Raw genomic sequence first — 6,000 nt, forward strand, 5'->3', positions numbered from 1 at the left:
TCTTGCAGTTTTAATTTTTTTTTGTACTGATATTTTTATTGTATTGTAAGCTGCCCAGAGCCACATTGCAGCATCTAAATGTAATAAGTCCAGATCTGGCCAAGGATTGCAGACAAAAACCATCCAGCAAAATCCCACAATACATCCATCCCATAAGAAAAAGAGCTGAAAAGGAAATAGCTTGCTAGAGCTCAGAAGGTTTTTCAAAGGTATGTCTGGGGGAAGGGAGGTGGTGAGGTGATGGCTATAATTAATTAATTAATTAATTAATTGGCTCTATGTTGTTCATCTCACCAAGGTGACATTAGATGGCTTACAGTCATGCAATTAAAATGTCATGCAAAGTATTAAAATGTTAAAGGCTAAGAACCATACAATTATGGTTGTATGAATCCTGGTGGTTAAAGTGCAGTATTGCAGGCAAAACTCTGCCTACAGCCTGGAGTTTGATCCTGATGGGGCCACTTTTTTCAGTGCCATTGTAACGTCAAACAGTCACTAAATGCACTGCTGTAAGTCAAAGATAACCGGTACTTGTAAATATGCTGACAGCTTACATATCATTCATGGATCGATCTTTACAATTTATTTTCAAATAAACTTTATTTATTTTCAAATAAATCTTTACAATTTATTTTCAAATAAAGCAGTGGTGCCAATGCCTGGAGGCTGTTGGGGTCTGGATGGGTGTCAACAGACTCAAACTCAACCCGGATAAGACGGAGTGGCTGTGGGTGTTGCCTCCCAGGGACAATTCCATCTGTCCGTCCATAACCCTGGGGGGGGGGGATTATTGACCCTCTCAGAAAGGGGCACGCAACTTGGGCATCCTCCTCGATCCACAGCTCACATTAGAGAAACATCTTTCAGCTGTGGCGAGGAGGGCGTTTATCCAGGTTCACCTGGTGCACCAGTTGCGGCCCTATCTGGACCAGGACTCACTGCTCACAGTCACTCATGCCCTCATCATCTCGAGGTTCGACTACTGTAATGCTCTCTACATGGGGCTACCTTTGAAAAGTGTTCGAAAACTTCAGATCATGCAGAATGCAGCTGCGAGAGCAATCATGGGCTTCCCAAAGTATGCCCATGTTACACCAACACTCCGCAGTCTGCATTGGTTGCCGATCAGTTTCCGGTCACAATTCAAAGTGTTGGTTATGACCTCTAAAGCCCTTCATGGCATCGGACCAGAATATCTCCGGGACCGCCTTCTGCCACACAAATCCCAGTGACCAGTTAGGTCCCACAGGGTTGGCCTTCTCCGGGTCCCGTCGACTAAACAATGTCATTTGGCGGGACCCAGGAAAAGAGCCTTCTCTGTGGCGGCCCCGACCCTCTGGAACCAGCTCCCCCCGGAGATCAGAACTGCCCCCACCCTCCTTGCCTTTTGTAAAGTTCTTAAGACCCATCTCTGCCGTCAGGCATGGGGGAACTGAGACATCTCCCCTGGGCCTATACAGTTTTTACATGGGATGTTTGTCCGTATGCTTGCTTTTAATAATGGGGGTTTTAGTGTTTTTTAAATTATTAGATTTGTTCTTGCATTGTCTTTGTTATTGTTGTGAGCTGCCCCGAGTCTATGGAGAGGGGCGGCATACAAATCTAATAAAATAATAATAATAATAATAATAATAATAATAATAATAATAATAAAAAACTTGGCAATGTGTTTGAAGCATTATGTCGCTCAATTTGAGACCAAATGAATTTTCAATCCCCGTAGGTATACAGAACGCATCGTGCTTGATTGGGAGGGGCAGTTTCACAGAGCTAATTTCATTTTTACGCTTTGATAAAAGATCTTTTGGAAGAAGATATTTTCTGCCTTCCAGTTCTACTAAACTGCAATGAACTCCTCCTTCTGGAAATAATGAGCATTGAGTCACTTATAGAACTACAAGTTACTTAAAAAAATAAATAAATCTGAACTAGTATTTTCAAACCCAGGTAACAGGAAATGGATCTCCTCTCTACTTAGGTATTGACTGTTTGAGCTTTGTGACTTCACTTGTAGGAATCCAAATTACTATTGTACACTGTTTTATTGTTGCTGTTAGCCTCCCCGAGTCTCTGGAGAGGGGCGGCATACAAATCCAATAAATAAATAAATCCAGGAGCTTCTTTATGACATTTAAGCCTGTATTTCTGGCAGATGGCAATAAGTCATGATAGATGAACAAGGCAAATGGAATGTTCCAATGTTGTGAAAAGGTAGGGTGTGACCTTATAACAAAACCATGAATTTCCACTTCGATAATGGGCTGAGGAAAGACAGGAGAAATACTGATGCAGCAACAATATGTAATTGATTATGAACACTTTTAGAGACCTGTGTATACTATCAAGGGGAGAAATGTCTAATTCATCCCTTGGGGGAATTTAGTATAGACTTATCATTAGAATTGTCTTTAACAATAGCAGATATCAGAGGCAACATTGTGCTTTTAAATGATTTGTTGGGAATCTAGAGAATCTAACAAATAAAATTTGAATTGATATCATCATCATCATCATCATTATTACATAGTTGCTAGTGTTGAGAGGTTCTCTTTTTATATTTTAAAGCCAGCTAGGATGAGATATGCAGAAAAATAAATGTTTTTATTAAATTATATGCTTACTATAATGTTTTTTTTAAAATATATTTTTATTGATTTTATAAATGTGGTTACATAAAAACAAACATAAAACAGTGCACAGTGCATGTGCCCATCACCTGACCGACAGATAATGTTTACATACAGTTTGATTATAATTATAATCACATACAGTAACGATTATAATAAAATATATTTTTTATGATCAATAGTAATTTATGAAAATCTAAGTCACATGCTAAATAAACATTATTCACATCACTTTAAAAATCAACTTTTCATCCAAAAAATCTGAGTTCAATCCAGGTCTTAATTTTTCCAAAAGTATTCATTTATTTATTCTATTTTTTTGTGGGGAGGGTTGATTTTCTCATAATGAGTTATTAAAGTCTTATATAACGAGGTTTAAGATTACAACAGTGGTGAGTTGCTGCCGGTTTGGTCTGTTTCTTCGAACTGGTAGCGGCAGTGGCAGAAAGCTCCGCCCACCCATCTGGGATATTTCTGCGCATGTGCAGAAGTGTCTGCGCGAGCGCAAGCGCAAACCAGTAGCAACAGGTTTTAGAACTCACTACTAGGTTATACATCTTACAAGCTACTGATAATTAACTCTGTTTGTGTGTGGGTGTAATGAATTATGAATATGTATATAAACGTAGATACATATTAATAGATGCACATAGCTAGAAATGAGATATCAGGGTGGAATTCATTAATCTGTTTTCTTTTTATAATCTATCCTTGGTTTCCCCCTCTAAAATCTAGTTGTGTCTTATACACCGAAAAATATGGTACTTATCTGTGTATAGTTTATACTAGGCATTATACTTTATAGTATATTATACAGAGTAACTATATAAAGCATAAGACATGTAAAAAGAAGTCTTTTGGCAAGGCAGAATGTGCTATGAATAAACTAGATTGAGCCAGAAATATTTATCATCATCCAGGACCAAAATTCTGAAAAAGTCTCTAGAAGTGAATAAGATTAGCATCTAAAGGTATTTTGAAGCAACCCCTTGAAGTTGAAATGCAAGATGAAATAATTCTAACACAGAGTTTTAATAAATTGCTGATTACTGGCTTTTGTTCACAGACAGCAATGTACAGAAGTCAGGGAAAAAAATTTATGCAACAGGAACTTTGTGGTACTACTTCATCTTGAATATTACTTACCGTATTTTTCGCTCTATAAGACGCACCTGCTGATAAGACGCACCTAGATTTTAGAGGAGGAAAATAGAAAAAAATATTTTGAGCCAAAAAGGGGAGAGGAAGAGAGGAAGGAGTGAAAGAAGGGAGTGAGGGAGGAAAGAAGGGAGGAAGGAAAAGGAAAGCAAGAAATGGAGGGAGGAAAGGAAGGAAGGAAGGAAAGAAAGAAAGAAAGAAAGAAAGAAAGAGGGAAGGAACAGGAACAGAGGAAGGAAGCAAGGAAACTTATGAAAGGGGAGAGTAAGAGAGGAAGGACTGAAGGGAGGGAGGGAGGGAAGAAGGTAGGAAGGAGAAAGAAAAGAAGAAATAGAGGAAGGGAAGGTAAAAGAGAGAAAGAAAAAGAGCAAGAAAGAAAGCAAGAAAGAGAGAAAGAAAATGAAAGAGAAATAAAAATAGAGAGGGGGAATGAAAGAAATGGAAGGAGGGAAGGAAGGAGAGAAAGCAAGAGAAAGAAAGAAAGCAAGAGAAAGAAAAAAGAATGAAAGAGCAAGAGAGCAAGAGAGAAAAAGAAAGAAAGAAAGAAAGAAAGAAAGGCAACTTCAAAGAAAGGCTCACTGAGCATCTCTCACTCTCTTTCTATCCCTCTTTCTTTCTTTCTCTTCCTTTCTCTCTCTCCTCTTCCTTTATCTCCTCTCTCTCCCTCCCTCTCTTTCTCTCCCCCCTCTCTCCCCCTTTCCCTCTCTCTTTCTCTCTCTTCCTCTCTTGCTATCTCTCCCCCTCTCCCTCTCTCTTTCTCTCCCCCCTTTCCCTCTCTCTTTCTCTCTCTCCCTCTCTTGCTAGCTCTCCCCCCTCTCCCACTCTCTTTCTCCCTCTCCCTCTCTCTCCCCCTCTCTCTTTCTCTCTCTCCCCCCCTTTCTCTCCCTCTCTCTTTCTCACTATCTTGCTGTCTGTTGCTCTCACTCACTCTCGTTCTCCGTTCTTCTTAGCGGTGACGCGCGCACGCCCTGCCCGCCTCACCTTTGCCGAGAGCTCTCAGCAAGGGGGTTGTAGGAGAGGCGGGGCCGGCGGCAAAGGTGATATTCAATGTCAGGGGCGCACGGGCGGTAGCAGGCGCTCCCTATCTCCCTGCTAGCCCACTCGGAATATTCAAAATAAGAAAAACCTTCGCCGGCAAAGGCTTTTCTTATTTTGAATATTCCGAGTGGGCTAGCAGGGAGATAGGGAACGCGCCAACCGCCCGTGCGCCCCCGACATTGAATATCGCCTTCGCCGGCCTCCGCTGACAAAAGCCTTTGCCGGCATTTCCTCTCGGTGCAGCGGCGGGCGGAGAGAAGGAAGGGGGGGGCAGCGGCGTCCCTCCTGGCCTTGGCGGGCCGCCCGACCCTCCCCACCTCCTGCAAACGCGGCGGGCGGCGGGGGGGAGAGCGAGGAGCCGGTTCCGGCGGGCGCGGGGCTTGGCTGGCTGGCTGGCGTGGGGAGCGCCGCTGGTGGTGAGGAGGGAGACCCTCCTCCGGGAGGGAGGGGGCCAGGCAGCAGCTAGCCAGCCAGCCGGCGGGATGGCGCTTCGGAGTTCGCAGCCTCCCCCCCCCCCTGCCTGCATCTTCGCTCCATAAGACGAGGCTGATTTTTCTTCCTACTTTGGGAGGAAAGAAACTGCGTCTTATGGAGCGAAAAATACGGTAATTGCATCTGCTCCCGTTTCCTACACTCAACTATTGCTGATTTGCAAAGCCTTTCTGGTCACAGCTCCCAACCTGTTGTACCTCTGATATCTTGAGATCAATAGAAAGAGATACAGACTTTTTAAAGTTTTCCAATTTTATTCTAGATCTAGTTTTAAACTACAATTTGTTACTTGTTTTTAAATGATTCCTTTTTAAAAAGCTTATGTTATGAGTTGTTCTGTGTGTCCACTATAATTCTTTATCCTTTATTATTATTAGGAGCCATAGTGGCACAGTGGCTAGAATGAAGTATTGCAGGCTAATTCTATCCACTGTCGGGAGTTCAATCCTAATTGGATCAAGGCTGAGTCAGACTTCCATCCTTTTGAAGTTGATAAAATAAAGATCCAGATTGTGGAGTGTTAAATCAGAGGCTGGAGGCTCGGGAAGGTTAACAGCTCTTTATTTGCATTCAGGAACAGTTGAAGTGACCAGCTCGCAGGTAGGAAGTGACTGCGGGCTACCGGCTGAAGCCGCGCCTTATATACCTTGCTGGCGCGGGGAAACAGCCGTGAGTTCCTCTT

This window comes from Erythrolamprus reginae, chromosome Z, assembly GCF_031021105.1.
Source record: "Erythrolamprus reginae isolate rEryReg1 chromosome Z, rEryReg1.hap1, whole genome shotgun sequence".
NCBI lineage: Eukaryota > Metazoa > Chordata > Lepidosauria > Squamata > Dipsadidae > Erythrolamprus > Erythrolamprus reginae.